The following is a 23,989-nucleotide window of genomic DNA, read 5'->3' on the forward strand; positions in this document are numbered from 1 at the left end:
CTGCCTCCGCAGTACCACAATTCAGAAACTCTCGGACGGACGCAGGTCTTGAAACGAGAGAGACTAGCCTATGGCTGTTAGTGGACATAAAATGCGAAGCCTCTCACCAAAGCTATTGGCAACTGAAACTTGGGGACTGGAAAAAGTGGAGAAATATTTGGCAAGGAAGCATGAATTGATTTCAATGGGCCATCTTCTTGGAAGTTTGTTATTGCAAGTTGGCCGCTGATTTGGCTCTATCTTTGACTCATAACTCAGTGAGAGATGAGACTGAGACTTTACTGAATTATGTTCAATGTCCATCGCAAATAAGTACCTGTACATACACTCCTTGTAAATCACAAACTTGAGATTCATGACATTTTGAAGTTTTCTTTATTATCAAATTAATTCAGTGAAAGCTGTTTTATGGGGGTATTTATGTTTCAGTATTATTTGTGTGAACAGATGAGCGATCTGTGTGTAAATGTGTAATCTGTAAATATAAAACACTTTGCCCAAACACAAAATGAAAATTTGTAAACTCACAAAAATATTTTGCAAATAGAAAACAAATTCCACAAATAATAAAAATATCTGTGAATATATTTAATAGTTTAAAAATAAATGAACCACATTTGTGAATATTTTCCTAACATTTACAACTTACAAGTCCAGTTTTAATTTACAAATTGTTGAAAAGTATTTGTCACTTTCAAACAGGCATTTGTGAGTCCCGCCTGTATTTGTCAATCTCAGTTCTGAGTGCTGACGTCCGCTGATGACGTCATTTCCACATTTCAAATTAAAACGGCCTCCGAACTGCCTGAATGTGCCAGCTTGTTGCTATCGCGAAGGAAATATCAGCTGCTGTTTCAACCAAATGTGAATGCAGACTGAAATTCAACCGTGTTGTTGTGTCAGGAGAGGCAGCGATTCAAACCAGAGGTGAGTAAGAAATAGTATAATTATATTATATAACAATGTATTAAGCTATGAGCACAGGGAAAGTCTGCTAGCCGCTAGGCTAATTTCATCAGTTTGAAAATGCCACAGGCTCTAGCTAATGATGGTGTTTAGCAAAAAGCAAACCATGACTATGAGCCGAATGTTTGTTAAAGGTTGGTGTGAGCTATGTTTGATGCATGTTAGTGGACTGTACTGAATTTACATTTAACCATATGCTTTTTTTCCTAGTATGGCCAAAAGCCGAGTGGACATCGGTGGTAGTTCTTGTCCTCAATACCAGCATCGAGAAGTGGACAAAAAGAACAACAACCACGAAATTAAGAATTTATAAGTCTTTAATATATAAATCACAGTTTCATGCAAACAATATAATAAAATCCTTTTATAATCCACCCCATGTCTTGTTGTTTCTGTGTAAATACAGAGGAAGAATGTGTGTAACGTTGTTACTGTGTAATTAGAGTAGGCCTATAGGAGAACAGTGGACACTTACTAGGTTCCTCTGTATCTCATTTAACATTAGATATGCTTGATCCCACTTCATATAGGCCATATGTGACGCACACAAAATGTATGGTCACATTTTATTGGTTTAATTTAACAAGATCTTTTGATGTTGAGTCACCAAAGTCCTCCAATGTTTTACCATTACAAATATGTACTCCACTACAGACAGTAGGGGGCAGCAGAGTGCTTTCCTACTGCCGGTTGGGGACTGTTTTGATGACGTAGCTGCCGTAATCTTGCCATTCTGGCAAGACCGTCAACACCACTGGCAGTAAGTTTCTGTGTTATTAATTTCTCCTGTTTTACAGGTCAGTAAGTTACACAAAGCACAAAACCGATAAATAGGCATAGTGAATCATAATCATTATTATGTTTAAGTTGTTTTTTTTGTATTCACTGTTTAGTTTGACTATAAGTTACTTATACTCAGCTATGTGGACGCCCTTTAAGAATGACAGTAACTGTAAAAAAAAACATAAACGTTATCGTTAGCTAGCTCCCAGCTAGTCAATATAAATGCCCACCGTTAATGTTTCCAGCTCCTGTTAATTTTCTTCATTTTCTATTTAAAGTTTTTTATTTGTATTTTGTTGATAAAAATATGTTTTGTTTTGGTCATCCATATCAATTTAATGCTAAAAATGTCACTATCTTGCCTGGAACGTTATAAACCGTCGAGGACAGCAACGTCTCTGTCAGTTATTACAGAACTATTGTGATAAACAGTTTATTTATCCTGTTAATATGTGAAAGGTTTACAGTCCTTGATAATATAGGAAAGGTTTATTTTCCCTGTTAATATGTGAAAGGTTTACAGTCCTTGATAATATAGGAAAGGTTTAGTTTCCCTGTTAATATGTGAAAGGTTTACAGTCTTTGAAAATATAGGAAAGGTTTATTTTCCCTGTTAATATGTGAAAGGTTCACACTCCCTTCTAATGAGTCGAACGAGGTATGATGAGTAGGTGGATTATTTGTCATAATTGTGTATGAATCTGTGTTTATTGACAAATACATGTAATGTACTAATTTAGTTGAAAATGAGTGATGTGCACAAAGGGACTTTATTGATTGACTTAAATTACTGTATTTATTAAATGAATTCTGGCAAGACTGTCAAGACCAATGGCAGCAGGTTTCTGTGTTATTCATTTCTCCTGTTTTACAGGTTTTATTATCTGTCCACATGCCCTGTGCCTGGGGCGTGTAACACATACATTACATACATATAGCCTATATCACATTACTACATTGAGAATGATACGTTTGTAATCCACTCCAGCCTGTCTTATAAGCAGCTGCAGTGCAGGATGATTTTCTGAACTTGTTCTTATTCCAAATCATACAGTATAGGAGAATACATGCACATCCCTGCAGTGTTACTGTTTTATTGCTCTTTTTATATTATTGCGTTGTGGCAACACATCACAATTGAGGTAAGACACCATAGTTACTTAATAGACACTGCTTCTTGAGTTGGCAGTCATCGCTGAGAGCCAACCAACTCATCCTTTAATGTTTTTGGTTCAAATGGGTAAAAGTCAACTGTAGAGCTGTATCGTATTTAGTCAGGTTTGCTACATTATTTCAGTTACAGGCTATTGTAACAAGGTTTTGTAATTGATGTAAATAACTATGGAACAGCCATCAGGAGCAACTTGGGGTTCAATGTCCTGCTCAAAGACACTTGTACTACAGACTCAGACCTCCTGAGCCACAACACAAACACTTTCTATGAAGGTCATCGCTATAATGACTTATGCATTTATTTATATTTATAAGACCTTATAACAATTGTTATAATAATAATCACTTAAAAATATGCATTAGGCACTATAGCAAAGTTCATAAGTCATTATGACTTTTTGATTTAATGTTTTAATAGTAATACCAGTTTATACCACTGTGCGCCAAGAATCTCCAACCATGTTCCATACAACCATCGACTCTGCCTCGTTATAAATACACTTTAGTCACAATTTAGAATTAGTGATGTAAAATGGAATAATAGCTTAAAGTAATGTTTAATATTAACATGTCTTTGTTTAAGTAAAGGTGGACATAATACCACATGAACTAATTATAAGAACTTATAACACATAATTGTTTGCTTTAAATAAAGTGACACACATTTTGTGCAGGGAAACAACTTTTATTTATGTTTCTTCACTTTATGAACAATCTGTATGAGTTTTAAACACTTTGCAGTTTAGCACAAAAACACAACTTAATTACATCATGGTGAAAGAGTGGCGACCATATGGACAGGCCCGAACATATGCAGTGGACAATTGGAGACAACCGCGTTTTACAAAACATTAAAGGACATTTAAAAGTAATTGAATGGGAATACTGTTTGGGCAGTTAGGGTGGGAATCTCTTGGCACCTTAAGATTCGATTTGATTACAGTTCAGAGGGCGGCGATCCATCTTGATGCATCATTTTTTCTGTGATTTCTGGATAATTACTAAACATTTCGTTTTTTAATTTAAAATCCAAAAGAAATATCTCCTCAATTGCTTAAAAGGACTAGTTTACATCCCTGATTTACTTTAGTAGCCTCAGCTCCTCCGTGGTCACCAGCGTCCTTCCTTTAACAACCAGTTGTCAGACTCCTCTGGAAAATGAAATATAATTTAACTTAACTATCAGGATGTAACATTACAGTCTGTGTACAGGACACCAGTTTAGCTTGAACCTTATTTTGTCATTCCTCGACAAGTTAGGTAGTAATGACACGCAACTATATCTTTGGACTTAAGCATTCTTAATTTCGTGGTTGTTGTTCTTTTTGTCCACTTCTCGATGCTGGTATTGAGGACAGGAACTACCACCGATGTCCACTCGGCTTTTGGCCATACTAGGAAAAAAAGCATATGGTTAAATGTAAATTCAGTACAGTCCACTAACATGCATCAAACATAGCTCACACCAACCTTTAACAAACATTCGGCTCATAGTCATGGTTTGCTTTTTGCTAAACACCATCATTAGCTAGAGCCTGTGGCATTTTCAAACTGATGAAATTAGCCTAGCGGCTAGCGGACTTTCCCTGTGCTCATAGCTTAATACATTGTTATATAATATAATTATACTATTTCTTACTCACCTCTGGTTTGAATCGCTGCCTCTCCTGACACAACAACACGGTTGAATTTCAGTCTGCATTCACATTTGGTTGAAACAGCAGCTGATATTTCCTTCGCGATAGCAACAAGCTGGCACATTCAGGCAGTTCGGAGGCCGTTTTACTTTGAAATGTGGAAATGACATCATGAGCGGGCTTTAGCAGGCATTATCACGTGGTTTCCGAAAACAGCCGAATGACACGAGTCGATTTTCTGTCCATCGGTGGAAAGTTTGTTTCAAAAGTTTCCACCGAACTGAGATTGACAAATACAGGCGGGACTCACAAATGCTTGTTTGAAAGTGACAAATACTTTTCAACAATTTGTAAATTAAAACTGGACTTGTTGTAAGTTGTAAATGTTAGGAAAATATTCACAAATGTGGTTCATTTATTTTTAAACTATTAAATATATTCACCAATATTTTTATTATTTGTTTTCTATTTGCAAAATATTTTTGTGAGTTTACAAATTTTCATTTTGTGTTTGTGCAAAGTGTTTTATATTTACAGATACTGAAACATAAATACCCCCATACTGTTTATACATCCAATGCATGACAAACAATAACTGCTAATTTGGGATGCCTTTAATGGTGCTAGTTTGACAAAATATAAACAAAAATGGGCTACAAATGGGCTGTTCCAGACTTGGTGTATAGTATGGAATTGGGACACAGTGCAGTGTTGCACTCTCTTCTGGGTCAACCAATCAATTAGCCAACTGTGGATCAGATGTGGTGATTGTTTCATTTGTCATTGTTAATTCAGACTCAAGATTAGTTTGCATATATAAGCAATTCAAACAAGAAAGAATTATACATGTGCATTAGAGCTGAAGAAATCCAAATGGACATGTAAAAGAAGAGGAATAAACGTAAGAAAGACAACCATATGCTGGACTGGATAACAGGAGCTAAATATCAAGATGGGGGGGAAGACCGATCACTGTTGCAGTGTTTGAGTGGCATATAATTGAGTGAGATAACACTGAGCTTTTGCCCAGTTTGATTTTTTAGTATGAAGCAAAAGACAACTTCGGGGTGGGATTTCTATAATTAATATGAAAACATAAAGTGACCCTGGAAGTAAAGCATGTTAACCCCTCTCAATAAAGAGCACACCAGGACCTGTGTGTTTTTGGGTGTGTGCTCCAGAATTTTGGCGGCTGTCTACATTCAGTGTGCTTCCATTTACAAGCACTTGAGCCTGAGTCTGTGTATTGCTGTGCACAGGTTTATGTTCCACAAATATAAATGTTGCTGTATCAACTGTAGTTAATGAGCGCTTTTTTTATATTGTGTAATCCAGCTGCTTATACACCGGATGTTGTTGTGAATGAGGAGGGCATTGATATATCAGATTTTTAAGGTGGGATGTATTTTCAAACCAACACATTCTCACTCCCAACTCATCACATTTGGACAGTTGGTCAAGACCCCTTGGTGTCGTTTTTTTAATGCGATTGGGACGCCTTTTACATCATTAACGGTGTGTGGTTAACACTGTGAAATGTCACAGTTTGGTTAGGATTAGGCACCAAAACTACTTTGTTAGGTTTAGGTTGAAATAACTACTTTACTTACTGTATGTCCCATACGCAGCTTATCTAACCTACGTAAATTGAGTAAAAACAATCAATGTTGAGTTTTTGTTTTCCATGGAAATTGGCAACTGGACTTGGTAATACTCATAGATGTTTCGTCTTATCCAAGAGACTTCTTCAGTTCAACAAAGAACTGACTCGTGTGTTACAAACCTACACCAAGGGGTCTTGACCATGCCTCCATATGTGACGATTTGGGAGTAAGAACGGGTATTTTTAATTGGACAGAAACTGGCACTATATGAAAAAGCTGTGTTCCTAGTTCATATGTTCATATTCATTGTGTTACATAATGTTAACAAGCTGAGGATGTTCTTGAGGTCAAGAACACACACTAATACATAATGTATTTGGGTTCTTGCTAAACTGAGGTCTGGTAGCAACATAAAAAGGTTGCCTCTTTGATTCACTAACAAAATGTTTAAATCTTGAAAATTTAAGGATCACAGGGCAAAAAGGGAACAAAATTGGTTTCACATTTGCTTTACAAACATATATTTTACGTACATGGGTACACGTGTTGATCACAGTCAGGTGTTATCATAACATGATGTACATCTGCAATGATAACACTGTTTTTTCATTTTTAGTGATTGAACATTCCTCGAAGAGAGGCAATACATTTACCCTGTTTAAAGTAACCAGGCCTATGTCACCAGTAATAGTAGCAGTAGTTGTAGTATTAACGTAAACCAAGTGTCTGTGAGCCCCTAGGGGTCTGTGAAAGAATTGCACAAGGTTCTTGAAATTGCTGTATTTTGTATGTCTGCTTAATAATTTGTTTTATAGTGTTATAATAATGACGTATCTGGAATGCATTGTTGGTCTGCCCCCTGGTCATCTGATTCATGATACTTTATACCTCTACATGCACAAGAAGGGGATTTACATTTAGCATGTACCTACAGAATACTGTAATTAATCTGGTATTCAAAGCTCAGACATTGCCTGTACACAATGGAACAATGGAGGAGCTGGATGAGTTATATCATGACATGAATGGATGGGGTTGGTCCCCCTTATGACACCCAAAGACCCACATTGTAAAAGGGGTTGCAGACCTTAAGATGTGTTACAGAGAGTTACAGAAAATCTGACTAGGGGGACGATGTTTCTTTTCTTTTTATTTATCAAAGAACTTAAAACTGAAGGCCACTGTAGCAGATATAGAATGGACCATCACACTGAAAACCAAACTTGACAATAGTGGGCACTGATGAATTGTCTAGTGATCTCTGTAAAATGCCATACATAAACACAACACATGGATACATGACACCAAACCTGTCACCAAAATACAAGCAAGCAAGTAGAGGATCAGCCTCAGAGAGGATTAAGAATTTGTGTCCAGTTTTTCTTTGAAGCTACTTGTTTGAACTGAAAAGATGTGGGGCTGTATCAACCAGCAGCACAATTAGCATGTCAGCTGTCAGGGACCCTGGGTGATAAACATTGTATATGGAGTGTACAAGTACAAGAATATAAGTGCCATAAAAGACTAAGAGGAGATGCATGGGGTGTTTTCTCTTAAGTGCTGCAATGTTCCTTGTAATGTCTCCTGAAATGTCAGTTGTACCTTTAATGTATGTGCAGTGAGCGTGTAAATGTGAAAATGGCTAAAATGAGCGCTCTGAATGTATGTTTTCAAGCCTTGATTTGCATTTTCTATGCTCTGTGGACAAAATGTACAGGCAATATGTGCAGACATAAGCGACCTGTTCAATATTGAATGTGTCAGGAACCATGAAACTTGTAAGCAGCAGCCCTGACTGGCATGTTAAAAAAAAAGACAAGAAAAAAGAACAGGGTCAAAAAGGTGCACCTGCATACTGACCCATATACATGCGCTACGAGTGACGCTTAAGTGGTTAAATATTGAGAGGGAACCGTCGACACCAGCCTCCACAACAAGGGAGTAGAGCCACTTGAAAGGATTTCTCTTTCTTATCACTATTTTCCTTTGATACCATATAACACTTGAATCCATCTGCGTGTCGCACCCTACCCCTTATGACTCTGTATAGAGTGCTGCTTTAGTGATTCTAAATAACATGTTGCACGCTCCTTTTCAATTGAAGCCGTGATGAAAGCACTTTCCTGAGCTGAGCATGGTTCCATTTGTTAAGCACGCATACTAAAGTGATTATCATGTTTGTTTCCATACATAATACAAATCCTCTGTTTAATGGACAAACTCTCAGATCAATTATTTATTTCTTTATTACTTTAGTTAACCTGGTAATCTCATGAAATCAAGATCCCGACCCGACTCGGACAGGCAATAAAATATAAGATATATAATAATAATAAGATAAGATGTTTTTAAATGCTTTGTAATTCCTGCATTTTTTTCATTGTAACAGTATTGGAAGGCAGGCAGTGTTATATGGAGGGATTATTGGGTCAGATCTAAAACTAAAAGTCTAAATGTGTTAGCCTAAAGGATCAGATCACCCAAACTGAAACAGTGTAATTTGTGCAGTAAAATGCAGTGTGCAACGGTACCCACTATAAACTGCATTTCTCATTTTATTGGACACGCAGCAACAATTTAACTCCTGAAAATGTTGTTTTTTCACTTTATTTACTATCAGATTTCTGAGATTTATATGGATAACAGCCATCGTTTTGTGCCAATGTTTGATGCTATAAGGCTTTTGAAGAAAAGAAAAGCAACTAATTACTGTTGACTTGGCCAAAGAGTCATTATTTACTCAATATTGTTAGTTTTCTATCCCACCTGTTAGTCAATTATACTCACCTTGTGCCTCGGGTATAATATAGACTGTATTGGTCTTAATTGCCAAAACTTTTTTTCACAATCAAGCAACATTTTTGGTTCTTGATATTATTTTTATAATGTCAACCTATTAAAAATATTCTACCACTAGATCTCGATGAAATTAAATTTAGAATGATTAGGAGCACCAATTTGAGGAATAACAACAGCAGGGTGGGCTTTGATATGGCCAATTTGTCAGAACCATATGAGACATGGTGAGAAAACAGATATTACATACTGTGCTCTGTGGTCAGGTAGACAGACTTTGACTTTTGATGTTTTCTAATGAAACAGTTCACTATAGAATGTAGGACACAGTAGATAAAAAAAAAACCCTCACTGGCTGTTGTAACAGCATTAAAAACTACAGAGGTCTCACAGGAACAACTGACATTTACACACAGGCAGGATTCTCCTGCTCCCATTATAGTACATTCTGCATTGTTTTTACATTCACAAATGAGACGGTGATGTTATTCAGACATACAGTTCATGTACTCTACCCTGGCGTGGGCGGACGACCCAGCTAACCTTTTGGCAGCAGGTCTGACGCATAGTCAGTTCCTCACAGAGCTAAAAAAGAAGGGAGGAGGAAAAAACAAAGAAAGTATAAGGCACAAATTAGACTCTCATCGCTTTTAGTTGATGTAGATGATACAAGCAAGATTCATTCAAGCATAACAAGTGAAGTTTGTGATACATATGCACCAACAGTCAAATGATCAAAATACTTTTAAATACATATATTTGTGGATTAAGAAGCATTTGTGTGGACATCAGAAATACATATTTAAACTGTAAATTTACATATTGGAACTGCACTTTCAATAGTCACTGGGACATAAAAACTGCATGTATAGAATCACCGGTAAAATCTGATTAAAAAAAATGCTGAAAGCGTTTAATGACTTTGCCCCAAAAGGTTGTACTACTACGCATGCACTGTGTTTCATGACATCGACTTCATTGACGCCTCTATCGTCATAGTGCTCATTTGGCCGGAGCGCTTGAACATATGCTATGCTAATTGACGTTATGGGCACAATCAGCATATACCATTCGTTTAAAGAAGGCACTCTTTTGGACTGGATTTTCAAACACATATTGCAAATCAAATGTGCACTTACATCAGGGGAATGACATGATTGACTTAATATGTTTCCCGGCTTGGCTGTTAAAAAGCAGACAGTTTGCTTTCTTTCGGGATTGGAGGGATATGTTCATACAACGGCCATCTTTGGCGTTGCAGGCTTTCCCCATAGAATTATATTCAGGATTCTTTAAGTGGTGTGTCTCTTTCTTAAATTGTCTCTGGTTATGCTATCACAGTGTAACAATAGCAAAAGTAGAGAAAAGGTAAAAAGTCAGTGAATTGACTCAGCAATACTTATCTGAAGTTTGCTAACATGAGCTAAGATTTGCCACAATAAGCTGCTGGTCATACCAGACCAAATATGGCAGCAGCAGCTTAAGCCCTGAGTAAGTGTATTGAATTTGGGTTGGGAAAGTTGTTGTGTTTCTCATCCACATTATTATTGCACTGTTTCATGTTCCATAAGCAGCATATTCTCACTTTTAAGCAACATTTACCAGCCACCTGAGTCCACTAGAAATGTGATATTTATTTTAAGAAACAAAACATGTCACATAGCACCTTTAAATGGACTGAAAGTTTTCATTTTTTTGTCTACTGGACCTTGCTAGGGGCAAGTACAAATCCCAACCTGAAACATCAACACTGAACTCCGCAAACGCAATAAAGCGGTCCTCTAGTTTATTGGCATTTGTCCCCCAGCAAAAATACTTATTGTAGCACTGACTGTGCCTTGCTGCTCTTTGGAAATGATTAGCCACAACAACTGTAACATCCACCTTAACGACCTGAAATCTCACATGAGCTAAACAAAATGGATCTCTTTTACTTTTTATCTTATCTGTCTGTCAGGTTCTATTTTTTTTACACCATGTTCAAACTGATGATAATATTAAGGCACAGACATTGTTCAGTTCATTAATATGTGTCCTGCAGCTAAAGGAATTGTACAAGTCACAGTATGCTGTTGGTGGTGTCTGTGCACATATTTAAAAGCATGACACAGCTGCTCCCAAACAGCAGGCCGACGCAGGGCATGCAGAAAATGGAGGAAATGTAGCACTAGAAATAGTGTCTGTGTGTTGCTTCTTAAGTCACTTTATTATTGTCACATGAGTGTATGGAATTGCATAAAATAATATTTGATTTTTACATTGACAGCAGAAACTGTTTTTAATACTGGTTGCATAATGTTTACTCTCAGCCCTTTGGATGGACTAGCTCGCTGGTTAAATCCTAATAATCGGATTTAATTACCGGTAAATGAAATAATGAGATCCCATTAGCTTTTTTTCGAGGGGAGTGACGTTGTGTATAATAATGCAATCAAAATGTGGTAATCAGCAATATGGAACAAATTACCCAAAAAATGGAAAATTAACCATTCAGAGCGTCAGTGGATGGGAGCACAAGATGAATAGTGATAGTAGAGTGAGGTTAAGCGGGAATAAAATTTCTGTGTTTCTGTGTGTGTGTTATCATGTTTAGTCCTACTGGGCTTAAAAATTTATTTAACATGGACAAGCTCATTGTTAGATTCCTTTGAAGCTTAATACGATTAAAAGAGCAAAGCATATTGACCAAGATATTTCTCCTCCTCCTTCATCTGTCTTCATCTTTTTTTCTCTCTTTCGTGGTACCTCTGTGTCTGCTCCCTTGTAACCCTTCTTATTATACCGTGTTCCTCTTTCTCTTCTGTCCCTCCTGCTGTCTAGTTGTGTTTAAGAGAAGCAGCTTGCTGTCTTGAAAACTAGCGGCTGTTTCTTTCATGCAAACGCTGAACTGATGTTAACCCCCTCTGTGATTTTTAGTCATGTGTTTTTGAGTGTGTGTGTGTGTGTGTTACTGTGTATGAGCATGTTTGTGCAATTTTCACTGCGTGGGCGTATGTGCATCTAAATGTGTGTGTGTGTGTATGTAAATATGTGCCTGCTTCAATTGCTGGGGAGAATAGCTCCTTGGAGAGGGAGACAGTAATCTCACATCTCAGTCTCACACACGTTGCACACGCACGCACACTCACTCACAGACACACACAGGCCTATTCTCTCTGTTCACAGTGTAATGAGGCAGAAATCAGAGTCAAGCTGTGAATTTATGAAACAAGATGTAGATGAACGGAGGCCTTGCCAAGACTAGAACACCATCAAGCTGTTATGTTTATTGCCGTCTCATCCCACTCACATATACACGGCTGTATTGTCAGTGAAATGGCTGTTAGTCTTTAAAGGCGCAATCTGGAGCGTGTTTGGCTTGAAGTATTTCCCTCTCATACATCTGATGAGTTGGGTTCACACGCAGAAAATTAGCTTTTAGAAACTTTCATGTCCACTGTGGCTAAAACTGTTCGTTTTTAGATACTACCACAATTACAAGATGCACTTTAACAGTGATGTGATGGTGCATTGAAGGGTGGGTAAATTATGAGTTCTATAGGTGGCTATAAGAGGTAATAATTACCATTTTACATTACAGCTTTAATGACATTTTCAAAGGCAATTCTTTATATATGATTTTCTACTAGAAATACCCTATGCTCATATATTTTGTATTAGTATTTATTTATATAAAAATTATTTATTATGGTGTACACTGGCAATTTGTGTCTTTAATAGTCACATCAGTCTATAAAGGTAGTTTAAATTTGTTTTGTTTCTACTAAAAACATACATGTAAAAAGCATAGCCTGTCGTAAACATGACCCAGATATTTCAGTTTCTAATACAGCTGATCAAAATGTGAAGAATAGTGGTAGTGGGAATGATGAACTTTAGATCGTATACAACAGGTATTTTGAAAATATAAAAAACAAAACAATTATGGGGTATTATTAAGGCACGAAAGCCTTAAGGGGGCGTCAATTCAGATATTATTTTTACTCCGTTTTCCTGTGATAACAGGATAATTATCTCATGATCTCGAGATAACAAAACAGTAGTTTAACGCAGGGGTTGGTATGAACCTTTCTTAATGGTGATTTTGGTGGGGCTATTGGTGTCACTGGTTAGCTCAGTTGGTGGAGTGCCAGACTTATAGTCTTATGGTTGCGTGTGTGATCCTCACTGAACACCAACTTTTTTTTCTATTTATCTTTTTCATAATCCTCTTCAACAAAGTTCTGATGAAGAGATTGTTTCACATGCTCACGATAAAGCATGTGCTGGACTGTGCGCATCCCGGCGATTGGTCCACATCCATCAACCTATGGTCTTTTCATTTCCCCATCATTCCCAGGCAGAGGAAATTCCTGCGCTTCTCATTCAGGGGAATCCATTTAACGTTGATTGGTTTCCCCTGAATCTCTTCATAACAACTTTGCTAAAGAGAATAATAAAAAACACACAAAAGAATAAAAAAGACATTGAGAGCAGGAGTCAAACACACAATCCTTGGGTTATGAGTTCTGTGCTCTACCAACTGAGCTAACCTGTGACACTGACAAGTTTTCTGAAATTATCCTAAAGAAATACACCTGCCCTCTCATGTATTCAGCTATGGTTTGTTATCTCGAGATCACTAGATAATTATCCGTTATCACAGGAAAATGGAGTAAAATAAAATTTGAATGGATGGCCGCTTAGGGATTCTGTATTAAGGACAATTTTATATATTTTAAATTTTTTTAAATCTGGTTATTGTTTTTTTCAGATTACGACGGTGAAAATGTATGGGAAAGAATATAATTGAAACTCTGACTTTAAAAAATGCCATTTGCAATTTAAAGAATATGTAGTTTAGCTATATACTGTGGCAGAATGTCTTTTGTGTTTTGTATTTGTTGGAGAATATTATGCTTCATCCCCAGAGAACCCCCTTCAATGTAAACTGCAGCGAAGTGTCTTTCTACAGAAATAAACAACTTTTTTTGTTGCTCAGTTAAAAAGAAAATCCAATCCAAAATGCCTTGGTGGATAGTTGTTATCATACCTAGCAATAAATTATAGCCCCTGAATAAATAAAAAAATACAATTCAGTTTAAACCAATCTTCTATGGTTCATAAGACTAGACTCAAGCTATCACCTATGAAACTGACACGCTGCACATTCAGCCCTCTACTCACCATGGCTGTGTTGTGTGCAATATATGACTGCTGGCTGTCATACTGAGTCACAGAAGCAATGACGATTTGTTTTCTGCATCCAGCTTGACTCATAATTTGAGCTGACACACAAACACATAGCCAAAAGAGAACTGTGAAATAGTTCTACTTGATATTGAAGCCTTTCATTGGAGTTGCAGTGTTCAGAATAAGTATTTACAACAGACGAGGAAGTGTTTATTCCAAAGTGTGTGTTTTTCTAGTCGACGTCTTGTGCAACGAGATGTGTCTGTGCTAGACGAACAAATTGCTTCAGGAAATACTGCAGTACTTCCTGAAACACCCAGACACACTCATCAACCTCACATCTTTGCTGTCTGGGCTGAACACACAGGCACAAAGTAAAGTCAGCCCTCTTGGTCTCAACTGCAGGTTCACAATATGTTTTTATAAAACAAAAAAGATTTCAAGATAAAAAGTAATGCTGATTTCACTCTGCTTGGATTTTCTGTTTACCCCGCTTTCTCTCACTTAACCTTCCTCTTGCTAACCTCTCTGCATAGTCTACTTAAGTTATATACTTACTTTCTACTATACTTTCTAAATGAGGATCCCTAAACTGCACAGATGGGTTTTGGATAGGTTTTGAAAATGTACCACTTTTTTTAGCAAAAAGGAATCAAAATTTAGATCAGGTTCCCCAACAAAAGGTGCTCTTGGGTGACTTGCAACACACTTTAACGTTGGGTTAGGGTACTTGCTGTGAATATAGTCATTTGTACAACATGTACAAGGCGCTGACTAAAACGTCTTTCCCTTTCTCTGTGACTCCAGAGTCTGGAGAAAGTGTTTCATGACCCTATACCAGAATGGACATGCTGAATCAATACTGAGAGCGTGTGTGTGATCAATAACCAATCTGATTATAATTAATGTGGGATTGAGTGGGGTACACACACACACACACACATGCACATATTGGGATATTCAGGACAGTGTCACAGATGATTTGGGAAGAAAGAGGGAGGAGAAGTGAGTTTTGAGAAAATCTCTTTCTCTCCATCCCTCCTCTCCTGCTGGCTATGGGTTGCTTTCACACAGTTTTTTTTCTTGCTTTCTTTTCCTCTGGCTACGGGCAAAAAGACACACATACCATGTCCCCCTCTACATATGCCTTGCTCATTCTCTTGCCCTTGTTCTTCAGTGCTAGGAGATAGCGAACATGCTTGAGGGAGAAGAAAAGAGAAAGGGGAAACATCTTGGGAAAGAACAAGAGAGACGGAAATACTAAAATAGATATGAGGCCACACAATTCTTGAGATCTTCATTGTCTTGAAATGTTAACGGGTAATTTTATTTTCATATAGCTTTGGTCTTATTTTAATAATTTTGGAAAAATAACTCCGTACTGAACAAGTTAGTTGCAGATTTAATTGATAGGTGTTGGTAGTTTATCTCTGAATGTGGCGACTTCTCTAAAAAGACGTCAGACCAGGCGGGAAACACGTGCAGTCAGACATACAGGCAGGCCTTTAAATAAACCAAAGCCAAAGATATTTGGAAGAGAAAACAAAGGTAAAACAGTAAAATATTTCCCAATCCTGTCCTTTTAAAAAAATGGACACAGTATACAGATTCACCAGTTTGTTCAAAACTGACCTACTGTACTTGCAAACTTGTAAATTAAGTTAATAGTACATTTCAAAACAGATTTCAAAGTGCTTTATAGGGAGATGAAGAGTGAGATATTACCTCTTCACTGGATTCAACATACAATGGCAAGTGGGCCAATTAGTTCTGAGTAACTGGGAATAACAGTGTCTGGGACAGTAAAAATATTGTTTTCTTAATGTTGAATTGTAAAAACTGTATCACAGTTTTTAAAAGAGTTTTAGGTTGTCCATCTTCATACAGATATTACAGTTTTTAATGATACAGCTTTTTTTGGGTCAGGGTTCGATCATTTTTTTTTTTTTCAGAATCAGAAGAATCAGAAGGAGCTTTATTGCCAAGTAGTGTTTTACACATACGAGGAATTTGCTGTGGTGATAAGGTGCTACACGTAGACAAACTATAAAAAATATAAATATGGAATGGAAGAACAACGTTGCAGATATATACATGTGCATTATTCTGGGTGCATTATTCTTTTTTTTTTGTTATCTACATCTACATCTAGTTATTGAATCTGAATCCTTTCAAATCCCTTACTGAATTTTATTAGGTTTACCTTTCAACATTTGCAAGTAACTGTAATAGTTGTTGGCTGAGAAGGCAGAAACATTCTATGTTCACAACCTGTACGATCAACGTGAAAATGAAAGGAGCAGCACAGCATATGAAATGTGAGTTGAATGTATCAGACACATTTGATGAACAGCTGTAGCCTACTGGGCTTCAAATACTGAAGGTCCTGATTGAACTATTAACAAAGTGTTTTAGATAAACTGGCTAAACCTGTTCAAAACCTATCTGACTCTGTTTTATTATATGTGTTTCACCCTGTTGGACATTCTTATAACAATGTCACGTCATATTTCCCAGATCTCAGCACTGTGTAAGCGAGTTCTGTGTTATCACAACTGTTAGAAATAATTGACAAAACTACAAAAATAAGACCCAAGTTGAAATAAACTTGAATTTTCCTTTAAGCCAAGTTAAAATAAAAGGTTAGGCATTGTTCCGGTATTCTTCCCAACTCAGTTATATTTTTCAAACAACCATGATATTAAGCAGTGTATGAATTGTGTAGGGTTAACTGTGCATGAATAGTAGGAGAATCTGAATCCAGCTGTATGAGACACATGATCTTTGATGGTTCATAACTGGTTTAAATGGTTAATGTGCTTTATACCTCTGGGAGAAGAGGGAAGGTCTTGAGTGATTAAAGAATCATAGGACTGCTCAATAAAGCATGGAGGGAAAGAATGAAGAAAGAGAGAGTGGATGAGTGGGAGAGGGCATGATTTAATCCTCAGGGAAGAATGAACTCTGACTCCTATGATAAATGTTACAGTACGTATGTGTGTGCTAGTGTGTTTGGAAGAAAAGGATAAAGGTTAAAATGGAAAGAATAAAACAGGAGGGGAAAGACAGAAAATCAAGACTTGTCAAACAAATAATTGCTGAACCTTCATGAAGTTTTTAGCAGTTCAACAGTTATTTAATCACACTCACACACAGTACACAAGCGTGCATGCACACAGTCAAAGTTAGCATCCCGTCATGTAAAGTTGTCACTTTCTCGTTTAATCCATCTCTTCATCTCCTTCTAGTCATGTCCAACATATTCATTCTTTTCTATCCTCACTTTTTTACCGCCAGAGGCATGTGGGTCTCTTCCTTCTCAACTCTTCTTTCTCAAGAGGCATAAATGTTTCCTTTTTCTAGCTGTCTAGTGTCAACCCGTCTCAGATTGTCAGGAAAATGTACATAGTAAAGGATCTGTGTGTGTGTGTGTGTTAGACATCATGAAAGGTAACAGGTGACTTAAAATTCTCAAAAAAGATTTCCAAATAAAATTCAAGTAAAAACCAGGGCAATGTTTGCACTAGTGGCACCATGATACTTTCTAGAGCGTGTAATGCCACTTTTGACTCCTATCAGTGTCTGTGCTTTGTTAGTAATGTTATGTAGCGACATCTGGTGGTGATTTTGAGTCATTGCGCATGTAAGGATATTGTAAACAGGTGTACATGCAGACTGAATGGTCCACCACCAGTGTTATTTGTCTATCCTTGGAGTAGATCCATCAGTGAGTATGGTCACTCATAGTTGTTTAAGTATTTGAAACATGTGTAGACGTTTTACTATTAAAAGCATTTACTTTCAGTTAAAATCGGGCTAACGTTAATGCGAATCGCTAACGCTAATCGCGATGCTAACCGCTAGCATGGGTTTAGCTGGACTAAATACAGAGTTATTCTCTGTTATTCTGTGTTTATTATACTTATTTGACTGTAACATGTTGTTTATTTTGTACTGTATTGCAGTTTTACAAAAAGAAAACCAGGATTTCAGTAGAGAAAACACTCAACTTGGAGTCAAGCCTACTGAGTCTAATTGTTGATGTTCGCCTAAAAATACAGTGACGTATCTGCCAGGACAGAATAACGCCTGTTTTAAGCCTTTTATGAGTTTGGTACATGGATTTTAATTAAAAACCACTTTGCAGCTGCAATATATGGTTCAGCTATTAATTTGTGATGTGTTTCACAAATGAGTAGTTCCAACTTTTTTATTCATTCATCATCAGTTGCTCCTCCCTCACACTCAAGAAGCTTCTTCCTTTCCTTAATGAATAGCGTTACAACACTGGCCTGGAAAAAAACTCCTACTAAAAACTACTGTATCTAATATATTTTCCATGACGCAAGCAGAAAATTTTAGTTTCGTTGATCCATACGACCTGAAAATATGACTCACATAAAATTACTGCAGACATAAAAACAATTTTTGTGAAATCAATGTGGTATCTGACTAAAGTGGATATTTAAGTTCATGCTGTGTTTGGTGGTTGTGTGCTAATGGAAAAAAGCCAAGAGCCTGCTGGTACATGGTAAAATGGAAAGAATGTATGTAAGTAAGACATTTTCGTAGTTGACAGTAGACTTGTGGATACCCTGAGACTGAGGCTAAAATATTGGTTAAATAGTGTGTGTTAACAGTCTCAGAAGATATTTAAATTGCTGCTCTTATGGGAAGATACTCAGAATTACAGCTCAAGTATCACATGGCCCTCTGAGGGCTGAAAAATGCTATAGGCATTTGAAGCTTATGAAACCCATTCACAACCCAATAAATTTAACGTAAAAGGTCATCAGCTTAAAAACCACCCTGATTTTTGTTTTGTTTTGTGAAAAGCGATCATTTTGGTGAAGTTACAGTTTGTTTGTCACCTTTGTCTTTAATTCTCTCTCTTTCTCTTTCTCTCTCTCTCTCTCTGTGTTCAGTTCAGAATGCTTTATTGCCATGAATGTTTCAGTCAAACAACGTTGCCAACGCAGTTCGCAAAATCAAAAAGTTTACATTTAAGTATAACAAGATTAATCCAATCAAGACCATCCTATTTAGCATATTCACTATATGGACAAAAGTACTGGGACACCCCTGCCCCAATACTTTTGTCAGCGGCTGTTTTTTCATTTTGTGATCTTTAGGGAAATCCTAATGCTACAACATACAATTTTAGACAGCAGTTCTTCTAATAGTTTGTGTTTGGCCTTTTCCTCTTTCAATATGACGATGCCCCCGTGCACAAAGCCAGCTCCATGAAGAAATGGTTTTCCCAATTCGGTATGGAAGAACTTGACTGGCCCGCTCAAAGCCCTGACCTCAACCCTTTCTAACACCTCAGGGATAAACTAGAATGGAGGCTGCGAGCCAGGCCCTCGTGTCCAACATCAGTGTCTGACCTCACAAATGCTCTTCTGGATGAATGGGCAAAAATTCCCACAGACAAATTCAAAAATCTTGTAGAAATCCTTCCTAGAAGAGTGGAAGCTGTTATAGCTGCAAAGGGGGACCAACTCCATATTAATTCCAATGGATTTAGAATGGGATGTTATAAAAGTAATGTCTAGGTGTCCCAGTACTTTTGTCCATGTAGCGTATAGATGGAACGCTTAGGGTTAGGGGTTAGGTTATCTCTCTCTCTCTCTCTTTTTCTGTAGAACAAAACGCCTCCTTTGTCAAGTCTGTGTCACATCTGTCAGCAGGCCATGTATGTGTGGTGTTTGTGATTCTTTTCAGGCGAGTCAGTGTTGGTGTTCTGTGTGTTTCTAACAGGAGGAAAATCAAAAATCAAGCGGCGTGATTGGTTGGTTTAATTACACAGGAGATCATAAGCAAAGACTCAGGCTTATTTTGTGTGTGCAGCAGAAATCAGCCACAGTTTGACTGGAGAGAGAGACTTAATACGCACATGCATACACGCATTTATTTACATTTACATTTATAAACTTCAGGATGCATCCACCTACTCTCACTTATTCACACAAACAAATACACACACACACACACACTTTCACACAGACACACACACATACTACCAACATAACTCAAATAAGAGCACACACTTGCAGCTGCGTAAAAATAAACACAGACTGTTTGTGGGTGGGATATATATCTAAAAATCTTTTTTGCGCTCCAAGTCAAAAGTGTCCAAACAGCCACCTCCCAGCGGCACATATAAACACTTTCTGAAGAATTATTTGCATATGTGAACATTCTGGGTGTTTCTGAATATACATGTGTGTTTACATCATATTTGTTTGCCCGTCCGATCCTCTGAAATCTGCCAAATCGGTTTGCATTGCATGATTATCCCTGCATCCCGTCTTGCAGAATCTATAACCACTAACATCTCTGAAATGAGGAAGAAAAACTTTGATTCAGCTAGACTAACAGAAGATAGATGATAGAGCTGCAGGAGTGTTAGACATGATGCTACTGACAGTGATACTACTGCATAGCAAGCAATTAAACTCAAAATTTACAACGCAAGCAGTAGAAGCACAGTCCCCAAGAGTTAACTAATGGTGCGATATTGTCTTAAACAAAGTGACAAAGTAGCGTGGTTAGTAGAAGCAAGTGAGTGGTTTTGTATAGGTGAGGGTTGAAGAATAGATCAACTGGTAAATCAAAAACTTTAACTTCGGGCTTAGATCCTGTACAGTTGAATGCATGCATCAAATGAATTAAAAAATATGGAATTAAATGAATTCCCGCATGTTTGTAGGGTCTGCATACTGATAAAGATGCTGCAAGAATTTAAAATGCATGAAAGTCTGAACACATGCTGTAAAAAATAAACTGCCCTAATATCTGCTGATCTATTCATGATGGAGGTTTAGGCAGACGAAAACTGGAAACAAGGGGTTTCTTCAGGACAGTGGCGTTTCTTTTCGTCAGTTACACAAGCAGCAGCCGCCAAATTTAGCCCCCAGTTTGACTGCTGTTCACTGCAAAAGTGTTACAGTTGTATAACCATGGCTGGGCCTATTCAACTCTCTTAGTGTAGTGGGAATGTATATACACACTCGACTGTATTGGTAAAGCACCTACCGCAGTCAGGGGTCCAGCCAGCACCGCCACTGTTCACCCCACTCCTCCTCACCAGCCTGCTATGAGGGACTATGAGGGCCCTCACTGGAAACAAAAGGGCCCACACTTCACACAGTATTATTTTAATTTTATTTTGTAATACTTATGGGCTTTATATTCAAACTGCCATACAAGACTGTACTGTGACACTGTGCTAGTCTGGCTCCATGGCACTTCGGTTGCTTGTAAACACTTAGAGATTGACATGGAAATGGTTCAACTGCAGACCTCATGCATGGGAACGCCAGGTCTACAAGCCAATGAGAAGAGAGTAGGGTCCCCTGAAGTGAGGTGCATCACTTCCTTTAGCAGTACTCTTTTTCAGAGAATTTAACAATATTTTTCCACACCAATCTTTACATAGCCTAGAGTGTTAAAATAATCTTGTCTGTCAGGTCAAAGCTGAAGGCTAACCCCAAAAACTAGCGTATTGTCTCTTGTACTATGCTACTTGTGAAAATGGCTAAATTAGCCAAAGTAGATCCAAGGTTAACCTGGCTGACATCAGGAGATGTGTTGGACATGGTAACATTAATGTTAGTCCAGGACTATAAAACCACAGATAGATACTATATCCTCTAATAATTTAACTGTGACTTCTGTGTCCAACACAATGTCACCTTGTGCAACGATTGATCTTACTGACCCTATTGTTTATTTCAGACCTTGCTAAAGTTAAAATGCGACGATAAGCTACAAAAGTCCTTACAAAAGTGGCAGCAAATTAAGTGATGCACTTCATGCCTGAGAACCCTTTTAGTTGATCACTTCTTCCAAATTGAGTAGTATAATGACGTCAAACTGGCCAAATTCAGCTTTAGAGCAGAAGTTACATTTGCATATCAGGAGAGGGTATCTAGCCAGTGTCGACCCACCAAAATTTTTAGTATAGTCCCAACCACCACCCTTACCTTCCAGGCCTGGCAGCAGGATTGGGCCCAGTCATAAAAATACCCTTGAAGTAACATATTGTTTATAAAATACAGTCGTGTGAGACTATTATATGCTTCCACATAAAGGCAAAATCATTGTGATTCCAACTAGTAATACTGGAGGAGTTTTGCACCCACAATCTCTCATGACTGCTGTCTAGAAAACTGTGAATAAACACCAGAGAAAGAAACGGGAAAAGAAACCACAGTCATTTGTGTCCCTTGAGAGTCTATTTTCTGTGAAAGGATGAGTCAAGAGTTTTAACAGTGGGGGCTGAGAAAAAAGACAGACAGGTGAGCGGAGACAGAAAGATGAACCATAAAGTGAGTCAGAGAGGGACGATATGTGGGCCTTGACTCCGTGGTTTTCTGTGAATCTGTCTCTTCCTCTTCATTACTCACATGACCTAACCCGACTGGTTGCTTCAACCAGACTCAGCACTCGCTGACTGGATGGCTGGGTGGCTAATTGACTGGCTAACTGATGAATGGATGACTGATCCAGTGTCTGTATGGCTTTATTCTGGGTGGATGGACAATGATGATGGATGGTATATTGCTGGAAGTTTAGGAATGCATTGGATTAATGCATGATGAAAAAGTGAGGGAATAGACAACTGCACAGTTAACTTGACCAATAGATTGAGTTGATCTTGGTGTCCACCTGCATGTAGTTTCTAATGGTGTACTTTGCACTTATTATCCAATCAAGCATGAACAAGAGCCTCTAATTCAATTAACACATTGTTTCTAATGTTTATCTCGGTGTAAAAGACGTGCAGTGGCTGCTGCCGGCGAGTGAACACATTTAACGAACATCTCAGTCAATTAAAGTAAAATAGCTCACAGACCAGGTCACAGCCTGTGAAGTAAAAAGGTACATGTACTGTATGTAATTGGTACGTCCTGTCCTGGTACGCTGTTGGAACAAATAATTACACTGTAAATTGGGAAGCATTACTCTGTAACCTGAAGCATTACTCTTTCCTGGAATATTTGCTGCTGTTCTGTAAGTAAATCCAATGTGACAATGAGTCAAACTGCGCCGTATTTCTCAGCAGGAGTATGATATCACACCATGCAGTCTGTGGGGTCCAAATATGTTGATGTAAATGATAATGTCGTGAAGTGGCAGTTCCTGAGTGGGATAAACAATTTCAGGTGAGAAAGTGTTTGGTGATAAGTACAGATGGAGATTTATTGACATATCTGTCCACCACAGCCGCTCGGAATGACTGCTGTACTGCTGTACATCTCTGTCATTGTTGTGCATTGTACAGTCTTTCCTGGGTGTGTTAGAGGGTAAACACATGTCTCTGCAGTGTCAGAGTTCACTTCAAGTGTGCCGGACAGTTGGATGGAAACTTGGTCTCTGCCAGTATATGGAGAGGAGAGATTAGTGGGATGCTGTCGCAGGCTGAGAGGCCCTGACCTGGGCGAGGACAGCAGCACTGTCTCCTTTCTGCCCTTCACCATGGAGAGAAGAGAGAAAATCAGGGAGCTTGAAAGATCACCAGCAAGGCACTGCACACGCTTCCATTGCATCCATTTCTCCTCCCTCCCCTGTCCCCCTCCCCTTATCTCTTCCTTCTTCTCTCACTGACTCCCTCTGTCTCTCCGGGCGTCTCTTCATCACACTTTATTATCATATCAGGCACCCGAGGTCAGCAAGTTCATCCAGACAGACAGACATGAGTGTATCAGCTTTGCATCAGGGGAAAACACTGTGGTTTTTCCTATTGTGGCATACGGGCTAACGGGCTGCTGAACTCTGGGTGACTGACGCAGCCTTCATACTGTGGCTGTATAATGAAATAGTACTAAAGAGAAATCAACATGGCAGAATGGC

At 38.1% G+C, this 23,989-nt stretch overlaps 2 protein-coding genes and 1 long non-coding RNA gene across 7 annotated transcripts in view; all 3 read left to right on the forward strand.

Moving 5' to 3' along the window:
* si:zfos-2326c3.2 (traf2 and NCK-interacting protein kinase) overlaps positions 1 to 23,989 on the forward strand; it is a 594,814-nt gene that overhangs the window by 261,747 nt on the left and 309,078 nt on the right. The window lies entirely within an intron of this gene.
* The window catches only part of il1rapl2 (interleukin 1 receptor accessory protein-like 2), a 478,610-nt gene that overhangs the window by 198,938 nt on the left and 255,683 nt on the right, over positions 1 to 23,989 (forward strand). The window lies entirely within an intron of this gene.
* Positions 17,801 to 18,284, forward strand: LOC123957707. Its single transcript, XR_006821873.1, has 2 exons — positions 17,801 to 17,858; positions 18,097 to 18,284. It is a non-coding gene; the product is annotated as an uncharacterized LOC123957707 (long non-coding RNA).

Source organism: Micropterus dolomieu, linkage group LG19 (genome assembly GCF_021292245.1).
Source record: "Micropterus dolomieu isolate WLL.071019.BEF.003 ecotype Adirondacks linkage group LG19, ASM2129224v1, whole genome shotgun sequence".
In the NCBI taxonomy this organism is placed as follows: Eukaryota; Metazoa; Chordata; class Actinopteri; order Centrarchiformes; family Centrarchidae; genus Micropterus; species Micropterus dolomieu.